Here is a 14,442-nt window from a genome sequence, read left to right as displayed (position 1 = left end):
GAAGCGGACTCGATTATGTAGGTGCGCGAAGAAGGTATTGCGGTCACTCTCCCTCGTTCCCAGCTTGTACTGGGTGGGCTTTGAAAATAAATTCGTTGTCCAATTGAAAATGGACTCATATCACGAGCGTTTTTATCATAATTTCTTTTTGTGGCATTTCTGCGATGAAGCCTTTTTTCGGCGTGCATGGTGTTGCTTGGTTTGGTGATTAGAGGTATCACTGATCTAAGTTTTCTGCCAAAGAGGATCTCTGCTGGGCTGATGTTTACGTCTTGGCGCGGCGTGTTCCTGATCTCAAGCAGGGCTTGGTATTGGTCGGTTTGGTTGAGAAATGTGCGCTTAAGCATGGTTTTTACACATTTAACCGCTGACTCTGCTTTCCCGTTTTCTCGTTGATGGCCTGGGCTGGAAGTTGTATGGGTGACCTGCCATTTTTGCAAAATGCGTTAAAGCCATCAGACATAAACTGTGGACCGCAGTCTGATACCACAGATTTGGGAATGCCGTATCGCGCAAAATGCTTTTTTAAGCAGCTTATAACTTGTCTGGTGGTGGTTGACGTCATCACGTCGATTTCAATGAAATTAGAGTAGTAGTCGACCGTTATTAAATAACTCTTTCCTTGAAACTCGAAGTTGGACGAAAGGTACAAAATTGTTTATTTTTTTATGAATGCATTCCAAACAGCCTGTCCAGAGGAATCTACATGTTTATTCTCTTTACAAATGTGAGATCTAGTACCCTTAGCTGATCGGTGGTTTAACAGCCAGGATCTCACATATTTTTTAACGGTAAATTGAGCCACGTGTGGTCTATTGCAATTATTAGGCCTAAACATCAAACAGCTCACATTATCAGTAAGCAAAGATGCTCTTCAATCTGTGATATTATGTTCATTAAACTGAACCAACGTTCACATTCTGCTGTAGAACAAGGTAAAGTTGAAATCGCTGTCAAGAGAGGCTTCAAATTATTGGGCACAATCAGGCGCGGATTTATGGGGGGGGGCCCAAGGGGCCCGGGCCCCCCCCGAAATTTTGTGAGATATTGTTGAATGGTTTGATATGCTTCTAAACAGCTGATATTAGTCCCACAGCGGACTTAACTTATCCCGGAGGGGGGAGGGAATTATTTTTGTTATTATTAAGGTTGAAATTATCCATCGATTATACATTTTAATAGCAACATTTGTTGGAGCTGGCTCAGCTGAAACCAACGCTGAGCCAAATGACGTCAGTTGAAACAATCTGAAACCTGAATTGTTTTATAGTTTTTAGTCTTCATCATAATTTCAATCAATTACCGTAGGCTATATGTTTGCAAACATATAAATATCCAATTGGTCATGGACACTGCATAGGCCCTACAGGGTTTTAAACCAGATTTCAAGTTTACTTTGCATATGCTTAGCAATTTTTATTCCAGCAAAATTTATTGATGAACATGGCTATTTTAATGCCTATTTTATAGCATATCGTATAATAATGTCGTAGTATCATTGTTCACAGTGGCGTAGCCAAGGGGGAGGGGGGGGGTTACAACCCCCCCTTTGGCACGCGAGTGACGTCACGATATTGAGAATGATGTTCTCAGTCTCTATGTCTCGAAAACAAAGTTTGCCTAATTTTAAGCAAAACTGCATTAAAAGAGCGAGTTTTGCCAATACCAAACATCTCTGCCAGGAATTAGCAACAAGAAAACATAGAAACTTAGTTTTATTACCGAAAAAATGCCGAAGAAAACATGATCTTATCCCTTTGCTATGCCACCGGACAGCACCATTTTATAGGAATATTTATACCCATAGTTTTGTTGAAAATGCTCTCAGAATGCACCAAATTCAAAATAATTTTTCAAAATTTTCTGGGGGAGGCACCCCAGACCCCCCGCCGCTGGGTGTTTCCTTTGGCGAACACGCCGTCGGGCTTCGCCTACCGGCCGTCCAAACCCCCAAAATTCCTGGCTACGCCACTGATTGTTCATATATGTTTTATCGTTTTCTTTCTTTTTAATTCATTTTCAAATTTTCTGGCCCCCCCCAAAAAAAACTCCTAGATCCGCGCCTGGGCACAATGTCACCTTTTTTACTAAAGTCTCTTAATCCTTGGATTGATTGTTTTCATCAATGTCAAAGCGTCTACAGATTTGAGGACCAATGGTACACCTACAGTCCTACACCCGTGTACTATTGGTAGGCTACTCAAAGGGTTGGTTGGTTTTGAATCTTTATCCTCGGACTGACAAAGCCTTGATTGGTTATTCCTGGTAACTTCGCATACTTGTAGAGGCTCTTGGCACAGGGCCGGTTACTGAGATTGGCAGAGTGAAGTTTTTCGATTGTTGAAGTGTTGTTGCCGGGAAATTATTCCATTCACTAGGTGCCACTGAATGGAGAGCAGTCCTGAAAGTGCGTTGCTCAAGCGCACACCCCGAGAGTCGAACTTGCGCCGCGTAATCTTGAGCCGGCGCCAACCACTGAGCTAACGAGACAAGGTTAAGTAGTTGTCAAGAATTAGAAAGGATAGCATAGGCACTCTCCAGGGATACCTAGCACTCTCTTTGGAAAACCAGAGGGTATAGCCTATTATAATTGCTCGAAAAAGCAGAGGGTATACTGCGTATACCACACTGCCTACATCAATTGGACGATTATTTTACATTAATTGTAAAAAAAGAAGGTATGCTATGCATGGTAATATAGACTTCAATTTCTAACAAGTAGGCTAGCCTAAAGATTTTCTTGTAAAGAAACAATAGGCTACCGCAGGCCTAACAACAATGCAAAACCCAGATATGTTTGTGGATGATTTAACTGTTTTATAGTGATACTTCACGACAGGTGAGTGGTCATAGCCTGATTTGGTTTGAAAACAATGAATAAAAATTATTATTTATGATCAGTTGATGATACTTGCAGGTACATTAATTCGACAGTGCTTTTGAGTAAGTTTCCAGAACACTTGTTCTGGATTTAATTCAGTCTTTGTCAAGAGCTTTGAATACTTTTTCTACCAACACTTTTCAATTCATATCGACTACCTAAAAATCAGCATAGCTAGGTGCATGGCCTACGATACTTTTACTGTAGGTTACAACAGCAATTAGTTCAATCGTGAGACTTTTTTAAGGTCCTCTGATCTGGCACACTTGGGAGAGCCTCAGAGCCATAACATTCTTTAGAAAGACTTTTTTCGTTCATGACGGCTATTTTTCAAAATCTAGCTAGGTGGAAGACAGTCCAGAAAAGCAAAAAAAAAATTTATGAGAAAACACATACACATAGACTCAGAGACTTAGACTCAGATGTACAGACTCATACATAGACTCAGACACAAACACATAGACTCAGATGTACAGACTCATACATAGACTCAGACACAAACACATAGACTCAGATGTACAGACTCATACATAGACTCAGATGTACAGACTCATACATAGACTCAGATGTACAGACTCATACATAGACTCAGACACAAACACATAGACTCAGATGACAAACAAGGACTTAAGCCCAGAGTGAAGTGAAATTAAAATTAATGAAATACAAAGTGAGTTTAGCATGTTACGATTTGACAAAACAGACTAAAAAGCCAAGTTGCCTCTGTAAGTTCAAAAAGCCGCATACAATCACAGAAGTTTAAGTCGAAACATTCAAAGATTCTTTTATAGGACGTCATTCTTTTGCTTTTTTTATCTTATTGTATGACATTTTTCACTTAATCACAGCTGTAACAAAATATGACGATTTTACATCTCCCCCAGAAGGTCTCACATTTGAACAATATCTCACAGCTATCGAAAATCTTAAAAACAATCAAGTCTAAAATGCCTTGCTTACAAAGAGTTCAATTTATTATCTTTTGTTTGTGATATGTTAACATTAGCCTGCTAATACCAACAATAAAAAACTCAATTCGTACAACAAGGATACCAGTAAAACGCCAAAAGGTCGTCGAGTTAGCCACAATAGCCAAACACAAAAGAAATAAACTAATAGCATCTGTCTACTCTACTGTATATAAAATCCTGAAAACTATCCAACTGGGCAGAAGACTCTTTTCTTAGAAAAATATTAAAAGAAATCTTATTATTATTATAGCGACACTTAGTAGATGGAATAATTCATCGGCAATAACACTTCAACAATCAAAAAACTTCACCCTGTCAAACTCGGTAACTGGCCCTGCGTCAAAAGCTTCTACAAGTACCGTAAAACGGGGGGAATAGGAACATGGGGGTGAATAGGAACAAATTTTAGACTTAGAATATTTTGCATATTTCCTTATATCTGTTTACGAGCTCGCATGTTATTTTGGTTAGGCATTATATAGAGTGTAGAATAGCATAAGTGTTTGATCTGTACTTCGACAGACTTACTGCTGAGCAGAGATTTTTTCTTGAAACTTTTTGGAGTGTTTTTTGCAACCGTGAAAAACTTCTATTCCCTGACGACGTTGAGCAGAGGTGGAGAACTTTCATATTGCCAAAGACCTCGGCCATAGTAAGTAGTTTACGCTTCATGGTAATTTTCAATTAAAATCCTAACAAAATTTTGTGCTCATGGATTTCATTTTTTTCAGACAAATTTTTGAAATTTTCGGGAAGAATAGGAACACGCCAAAAGAACATGCCACGAACATATAAATCGGATCCTCGAGGAAAAACATACAAGAAACATACTCCAGAAGCAATCAATCAAGCTCTGGCAGATCACCGTCGTGGAATGTCCTTTCGCTTATGCTCAAAAAAATATGGGATTCCGATTGCAGTCCTTTGCAGAAGAGCCAACAATCCCAAAATGAAGACTCAAGGGGGGCAAACTGCCTTAGATCAAGAGTTGGAGACATATATGGCACAAAGAGTAGCTACGTGTGCTACATGGGGCTTTCCTTTGGACAACTTCGACATCAGATTCATGGTAAAAAGACATCTAGACAGACGTGGTGTTTCTATTCCACGTTTCAAAAACAATTTGCCAAGCAAAGATTGGGCCGATTCATTTGTTAAAAGAAATCGTGAGATTGTGTCTTATCGGATTTGTCAAAACATAAAGCCTTCAAGAGCATCGTTGTCGCCTGCCATTGTCAAGACATATTTTTCTAATCTTGCAGTGTCGATTGCTGGCATTCCACCAGCCAACATCGTGAATTACGATGAGACCAACTTAAGCAATGACCCAGGGAGAAAAAAGGTCATCACTAAGCGAGGCATCAAATATCCAGAAAGAATCATGGATCATAGCAAATCATCAATATCGATAATGTACGCTGGCTGTGCAGACGGCACTTTGCTTCCGCCATACGTTTGCTACAAAGCAGTTCATTTGTATGAATCGTGGACAGTTGGAGGGCCATCCGGTGCTCGATATAATCGCTCTAGTTCAGGATGGTTCGAAATGCAAACCTTTGAGGACTGGTTTGTGAGCATTGCGCTTCCGTATCTGAAAAATCTGGAAGGGAAAAAAATAATGATCAGAGACAACTTAAGTTCACACTTGTCTGCTGAAGTCATAAAACAGTGCGAAGAAAACTACATTGCGTTTGCATTCTTGCCACCAAATTCCACCCACATCCTCCAACCTCTTGATGTTTCCTTTTTTCGGCCTCTTAAACGTTCCTGGAGGAAAATACTGGAGAAAGAAAAGCGCAACTGCAAAGGTTCGGCTGGCCTTTCTAAAGATTCATCCCTTCCCTCCTAAATACGTTGCACAACGATGTGTATAACAATGCTGCGTCAAATCTGAAGTCTGGTTTTGAAAAGTGTGGAATTTATCCTTTAAATGAAGACAGGGCTCTTTCCTCACTTCCACATCGCAGTACCGGTACCGAACCAAATGATGGAGATTCGTTTTCTGCAGTGGATGATACCTTAATTTCAGTATTGGAAGGAATGCGTTACAAAGCTAATGCGCAACACAAAGCTCAAAAACGGAAACGGCTAACTGTGGAACCCGGAAGAAGTGTAGGAACGGCCGATGTTCCTTCATGTTCTGATCAAGGTGTGTCACCGGCACAAACTTGTATTAACACCGAATCAACAGAAGTGGACGATTTTGAGGAGGATGATATTGTTGAGATAAATGCGGCAGGAGATTATGTAATTTTTAATTATGAAGGGGAGGTTTTTCCTGGCCAGATCATAGCTGTGGAAAGCGAAGGCTGCTTAATTAAATCTATGGTAAAAAGCGGCTTCCATTGGAAGTGGCCGAAAGACGAAGACATCCTCGTTTATCCTTTTTCAGATGTCAAAAGGAAAATTGCACCTCCACTGGTCAGGAAAAGGGGCATATTCGCTGTACCAGAACTCGATTCCGTTTGGGGATTTTGAACTCTGATATTGATTGATTGACTGCATGGACTTATTTCTTGAGTAACAATAAAACCTCGTTTAAATGCAATTATGTGTGCATTAGTTGCTCCACAACTCCCACATGCGGTTGTCATATTGTAGATTATAAGCCACAAGTCGAAGCATGTTTCTTTTAGCAACATCAGTTGGGTTTTATAGGAACAAATACTTAAAAAGCAAAAGCGTTCCTTTTCACCCCGAAGTGTGGGGTGAATAGGAACATCACTTATTTGTCTCTGCTTTCTAAACGTAGTTACTTTCCAACTAATCTGGTTGTTACACGTATACCTAGTGTTGATGTACACATTTTGGAACTATTGTGGTATTGGTTAAGTCGGTAATTTCAAAACAGCATTACAAAATACCTCCAAATTGTTCCTATCCACCCCATCTTACGGTATGTGAAACTACCAAGAATAGCCTATCAAGGTTTTGTCAGTCCAATCTGCAAAAAAACGTATTGCACTCAATAAACAAGAAACACACGATTCGATAAAAAGCAGTACGGTCACCAACATCGAGTACTGTACGATTCCTTTGAACACGATTAGTTTCTCACGTTCCCATGTCAGCCTGACATTATAAGAAAACCCTTTTATAAAATTTGCAACATAAAAACATAACAACAAACCATGCAATATAGGACGTAATAAGTCTACTCAAAGTGACGTAATAAGTGAGTGACTTTACTTAAAATGAGTGACCAAACAATAAACATCAATACAAATGTTTTGAAAATGGCATTGCTTTGTTGATTTTTTTTGTCTGATGCTATTAACAGCACAACGCTATATCGCAGATGGAAATAGCAAAATAATGTTAAACCATGGCCACCTGGAGATGCGGCCTGATTTGTCACATTTTGCAGATTTAGATTACAGCTACAGCTAGTGTTTGACCGACATTTTCTGAGATTTTTTTAAGTTTTGCTGTGTTCTAACGATATAAAAGCTTTTTGTTGCCTAGAGAAAGCCTTGGGGAAGCAGTACCAAATGAGAAAAATAAGTTGAAAACGCCCAATCAGACTGTTATTGAAAAATTAACAGTTTGACTAAAATCTTCGAAATCAAATTTTCTTTGTTTTTCAACATGTGAGGATGTTAAAACCTATTGCGTCATCTGGAGAAAACAGTAAAGAAAGCGTAAATATATAATTTTTAGAAAAATTTATTTAAACATTGGCCCAAAGTTAGCAAAATGTGGAAATTTCTGCAAAATGTAACAAATCAGGCCGTATCTTTAGGTAGCCATGGTTCACCTATGAACGACAACGATAAAAGCAAATAATTAATGTAAACCAATGATAACATGTCGATAAACACACCACAACACACAAACATTAAAATAAGCATATGGTTAAACAGATCACATGGTAAATGCATGTTGTCTAAATCAGCAATGTGGGCCTACTCTCGTCAACGTTAAGTAAAACTTCTCAGATGTTGAATCAATGTAAAAAACGATTAATTTGCTGTCTGAGTTGGTGCGGTGGAAATACTATAACGCAGAAGATATGACTTTTAGATTACAACTCGACGATCTCCTACGCCTTCAGGGCTACGGTCTTTCGCACTCTCTCATTGGACGCACACTGTAGGCTACGTTTTTGTTTTATGTACGTTTCGCATCCAAACAAAAATAAAATGACCATTCATCCACGAATTCCTACATGATGTGGGCGGAAATTAACGCTTTCTGCTTAACACTGGGCAAAAATATGTCCTTTTTAATACGTTGAATCTTGTGAAATGAAATTCTGGAGACGTTGAACGAATGTAAATTCAACACGTGGAAAAAGTATCTATTTTGTTAGCTGGGTTGTTGCTTCGTTTTTCTTGATTTGGCTTGACATAAGCTTGCACAGACTAAAAGTAAATCAAATTATGACTGTAATTTGACATCCTTTTTGGTTTGCAACAGATATTTACAAACATCGTACTGACAAAAGGATCGAAAGGTGTCACGAAGACATGGATCTACGAAGCACAAGACAAACGTACTCTAGAATTTTATAAAATTTCTAACAAAGTGGCCCATTTATATGTAAAGTTTGCAAAGAACATATTGCTCATATGTGAGAGGTTATTGTCTTTCTTATCCAGGCTTACGCCCAGTGGTTGAAGATTTAGATTAAGTAGATAGGAAGGCAAGGAAGCCAATCTTCGTGTCCACCTTCAGGCATGCCTTTAAATGTCCTGTCAAAAACACAGCTGCATGCTCTTGAGCGGTATCGAACCGGCGCCCTTTCGAGTGCCGTTCCAAGGCTCTCACCACTCGGCTATGCAGCCGACATGTGAGAGGTGTGTTCGTACAATACCCAAAAAATGAAAATAATAATAAGTCAGGTTTGTTCTTCATAAACTATACAACATCAACTGCATAAACGAACAAATACAGTATAAAAAAGATACAGAACAGGGCGGCCTAAAAGTAGGTTTACAGTTATCCCATAGATTAATTATTTTAAAATTTAACACTAGAACAAACTGCGTTTCAGCAAGAAAAATAATGTAAATCAAGTTACACTTTTACTCTGAGGAATGTTTTATGCTGGTTGTACTTAGCAAGCAACTTCAAGCATATAAACGATGGTTGAATAATTGTAAACCTATTTTTGGGCCACCATACATAATCTCTACATAAGTGGCGAATGCAAAGTGTAGAGTACTCATAACATGCCGAAAGTGTCAGGAAATAGTTTTTCTAACTGGCAACTGGTTCTGGCAGTGTAGACAAGTGACGAAAACAACCTTGGTACTGTAAAGATGAGCACAATCAAAAAAGTGGTAAAAGCTCAAAACTGCATGATACATCGGCATTAAAATTTCATTGCATTTTACAAAAGTATTTACATTGCCTGCTCAACATGTTCTAACGCTACTTTGCACTACTCAACATGAGGTACGGGGTCATGCATCACTATCAGAGAAGCAAAGAACCTCTTACTCAAATGAATAGATCTTCACTTGAGCATTTACATAATATAGATACAAATCATACGATAATAAGTAAGCATATGAGCAAAGTAATTGGGTTGAATCGTATCCCTCAAAGTATGCAAAATCAAAATGGTGATTACTTAGGGTTTATCATGGATGTGTGATTTGGTCGAACACAGCCCATGAAAGAAACATTGCATCAATCTCTTGTGCACGATTGATGAAAGAAATGGCCGTGTTGAAAGTGGCACTAAAGATTTTTTTGCTTTTGATGAAATTGAAGACTTTGAAAATTTAAAGGAAAAGGTCAAGACATGGTGTTACCAGATAAATATATCTCGTAAATTCAGGACACACAACTACTTTTTCATTTTATTGATTGTACTGATACCCCAGAGTTACTTGTAGGGGTGTTCAATTTCGATTATTTGAATATTCGAAATTCAATTTATTTTCGATTTCCGAATTTCAATTTTGAATATCACAACTATTCACCACACTGCAAAATTTGATTTTATTGAAAGAAACGACATGAAAATTCGCTAGAAAACGCGAAAAAAAGCCATGAAAATTTGCGAAAAAAGAACACAAAATAACGTCTACAGCTCCAGGCCCATGTTGGTGTTTATGAACACAAGCTGATCGACATGGTCACCCGTCAGTCGGGATCTCAGCTTCGTGACGGTCAGGCCAGCTTTTGAAAACGATCGCTCCGCTGGAGCCGAGGTCGCTGGGATCCCAAACACTTCAAGTTCATTTTCACAGCGAGCGATTCACTGCCGCGACATTTCACTGCAGAGTGCAGAGGTTTCAACTCGAAAGCGATATCGAGTATGTTTTCAAGCGCATAAAGCTAAACGCACGCTCCGTCTACGTAGCAAATTATGTTGTTTTTGGGTGCATTCAACATCTGCAGACATTAAATCAATGTAAAAATGACAGATTTTGTTGTCTGGTGTTGGATTGTAGCATCGCAACTCGTTTTCGTGATTATTTATCGCGAAGCTGTTGCGGTTTGCATTCAAAAAGTGTTTTCCTGCTGCCGATCGCTAGTTCATCTATTGTTTTATGTATCAATTCAATACCGCATAAAAAGTTGCCCTCACACAGAAAAATGCGTGGGGGCCTGGCCCCCACGCAGGCCCGTAGCCAGCCGGGGGCCAGGGGGCCTCCCCTGAAAAAAACTCCCCCCCCCCCTTTGGCAAAATCTCAACATTCTCGAGCAACAGCTACAATTATAATGATTTTGCCCATTTAAATTTTTTCGCCCCCCCCTTAAAAAAAGTTGCCCCCCTTTGCTCTGCGGTCTGGCTACGGCCCTGCCCCCACGGCTTAGGCGCGTATGAATTCGGTAAAAAATGGATAAAAATGCGACAAAGCTCAGCCTACACTTTCTGCTATTGCACAACCTAGCTATTTTCATTCTTGAGAAATTTGGCATTAAAAATGCCAACATGGCATCCCTGGTGCAGGACTGGCCGTTGGAGCCGCGAGAGCGTGTGATAGTCACGTGATCGACGATGCGCATGCGTCGAAGTCTTTTGTCGCTTGAAAAATGCGACAAGACAAATTTCGCGCCACTCGCGTTACTTTCAACCGCGTTCAGCCAAAAATGCGGCTATAATTTCGAATATGTCCGATACGAAAAACGAATTTCGAATATCGCCTTAATCGAAATCGAATCGAAAATCGAAATTGAACACCCCTAGTTACTTGCGTCTGTCATTGTGTTTCAGGATTTGTGGATTTCAGCATTTGTTTCTTCAGTTAAAGTTGCTTGTTATCGTTTTGAACATTAGCTAAAGTAAGGACACATCAAGAGCTATACTGCATTGAGCAATGTTTTGGCTCATTGCAAAGCTTTAGCAAACAAGAGCACTTGTGAGCAGGAATATTGGAATGAAACAGCAGTTTGTTTATTGAATCAACAATTCAACATGTATCTCACTCTTGGTGTATCGAAGACAATGATACATTTAGGAATGCATTACTACTTTTTTGATCGAGCAATTACAGCTGCTTTTACGAAAAAAAGGATGAGGAAGATGTTCAATCAAAACTACAACAATGGCATTGTTGTAGCAAATGAACAGCACAGGTTTGTACCAAAAAACAAGAGAATTTTTCATTCTTCCTGCTGTTAGTAGACATCGTGTGTACTCTAGTCACTCTAGTGGATGTCTGTCAGAGCTGGAGTTTTAGATTTGCGTTATTTAAAGAAAAGTATTAGAGATTAGGAATCATATCAACAGATTGTAACCCTAATGATTAATGAAGTATATACTGCCAAAAGAACAGAATACAATAATGGTTCATTTGTTGGTGTCATAAAAGATGGTTCACTTGCACTAACAGTGCTTGCTTTTATGGATCAGTCAGCTTGTAGTAATTAAACTTTCTGGACGCTGGAATTGCAAAAATGTGTTAAAAAACATTCAAATTTTGCATTTATTCTTCAAATAGTGTTTAACTGCTTTGCAAAAAGTTAACTGAAGCGATTAAACTACTGCAACATTGACGAGCCCATGAAGAATGAAGATGTCTAGAAAAGTGCGTATACATACAGCTAAAGGATAATTGTTAGGAAGAAAGTTATACTTTTGATTACGTTATAAGTTAATACGTCATAAGAAAGTTATATCGCCATTGATATTATGTAACTCATGACCAGCGCTGCACAATCAGTCACCTTCAGCGTTTTCTGGTACAGACGTTGGAATTGATTACCACTGCACACTCAGTTAAGCAAGTATCAAGGGGTCAATGGATTTTCACTTACTTGGTTGGCTATAATTATTATCACTACGTTTTGTATGACGACAGTTTATTTGCCACTGCGACCTTACTAACTTCATTTTTATTTTATCTGTCTAAAAATGCAGCAATAAGACATTTTTAACTGAGACTAGTCTAGAATGTTGGCTATTTTTTAGACTGAGCACAATAACTTGAAAGACTTGTTGTCAATGTCAACTGTAATCATTTGAGACATGCATTGGACTGGTGCACTAGTAAAGAGCAAATAATTAGTTAATAAATTAAGCTAGTTCATTCTTGAAGAACACAAGTAAATTTGCTCTGAACTTGTGACGTCAGTCTCAGTAGTGGATACGGCACCCTTTGGAATTGCATGTTTTATTGTAGAATCTATGTATTTTTTGTAGAAAACTACAGTATTACAATTTCAAGAGATTAACTTTCAATTAAATACAATCATTTGTGTGTACAGTTAATTAATTTATCGTGCAACACTCTACACCAGAGAGAAATGAAGGAATATACAATAGTTTAGTGGGTGTTGTATATGTGATCTTGACTGTATTAACAGCAACCTCGAGTTTATATGTACCTTAACTTTATTCACAGCAGCTCAGTTGATTTGTCTTTGTTGGTGGAAAAACTGTATAATCACAACTTATAATTCGCACAAGTGTAGTTGGAATTTGATTATCACTTCATTAAAGCATAATAACTTCTCACCACAAATTGATGCTCCAGATAGCAAAAAGTAGACCATTTTGTTTTTACTGATGAGTGAAATAATGGTAAATTAACTACGTATATATGCCAGTGGCTGCTTGTGATTATTTGTAATGGGTGGGCTGCAATCTTGGTTCGATATATTTATTAGCCAATAAATATTTCATTAGAGTATTAAAAAATAAAGCTTTGGTAGAGAGTTTGCTTTGTTGAACTATGTATTAAAAAATGTACAAGAAATATGAGTGAAATATGTACCGTAACCGAAAATTGAGCTAAAAACCTCTCACTGATTTGAGTTTTATTTATCAAGCTATATTCTTAAAAAAAAACTTTGAAAATAATTGTGTTTGGGCTTGAGATGAGGGTAGTTACTTTTCATTACGGAGTGATTTACTCACGTGCTTTGTTTAAATTGTGATGCAATGAACCCCAGGATTTGACAAAAACCAGTCCCTGCGGCCCTATGGATGAGCAGCCACTGATATACAAGAAATTTACAGAACTGAGTACACCCAAAAAAGAACGATGAGTTGAGAAGCTTGTGGAAGATATCAGAAATAATGCAGCCGGTGAAGAACCGCTTGAAGAAATAATCACTCTGAACTTCTTTGCAGCTGATGACGTTTTACAGAGAAAAACACCAGATAAACGATGGATGTGAGAGAGTGAAAAGGTTAACCTGCTGATTGACAACTTGCAGGCATATAAAAATGACATGGACATGAGAGGCCTAGACTTTCAGTCTGATTTGGTTCAATGCTATTCCAAAGTTAAAGAAATGATGGCGGAGTCTTTTCCGATCGATTTTGGGCCTTCTTGCAATGCAGCATCGCAAGACACAGAGAATATGACTCAGCAAGAGTTTCAAGTGCACAGAAGAAATGTTCAAAAACTAGACAACTCAGAAAAGATGGGTACAATCGTATAAAAAGTAAGGTGAAAGAACTTAGATCTGGATACAAGGCTGCAAATTGACAAAGGATCGAGGTCTGGTTCTGGACGGCTTCGTATTTGAGAACTATGTGAGGATGCAAGCAATATGGGGTGGGTCACTTTCAGTTATCTCACTTACTTGTGGAGAAACTGGCTTGAACATCTCCAATAATACAATTGCTGGTGATGACACTGCTGAGCAATGCGATGCTAGTTGCAGCTCGCAACAGCAAGACAACGACAGCAGAAGAAGTAAACTCAGCAAGAAGTTGTCTGTTCACCTACGCGATGTGTTGCAAATGAAGCTCAGTCTGGAAGAGCTGGACCTAAAGAGAGAAGCCATCAACGTCATGAAAGAGCACGCCCAAGCAACCCGTGATGCCATTTGGTCAATGTCACAGTCAATGGAAACGATTGCAGAGAGCTTCAAAGAGGGCTTTGCAGCAATAGCTAGTTCTATTGTGCAATCCCAGCAAGTGCACGTTTCTGAACGTGGCCATAGAGCAAGTGAAGATGACCGCATGTAAGATTATGGTGTATAAACAACTGATTATTCTAATTCTGATCAGTAAATCTGCATATGTTGTCGAGTTTGATGGGTGAACACACTGAGTGCATAGCCGTGTAATACGAACCGCTGTGTATTAATTATGAACCCCCTGCTGTTTACAGAAAACGTGGCAATAAAAATGTTTGGCTTCTAACAGCTTTAATTAAGTAAGTTTGCTGGTCATTC

This window comes from Aplidium turbinatum, chromosome 1 (genome assembly GCF_918807975.1).
Source record: "Aplidium turbinatum chromosome 1, kaAplTurb1.1, whole genome shotgun sequence".
Classification (NCBI taxonomy): domain Eukaryota; kingdom Metazoa; phylum Chordata; class Ascidiacea; order Aplousobranchia; family Polyclinidae; genus Aplidium; species Aplidium turbinatum.
The sequence above is the reverse complement of the archived record's forward strand: the minus strand, read 5'-3'. Positions refer to the sequence as shown.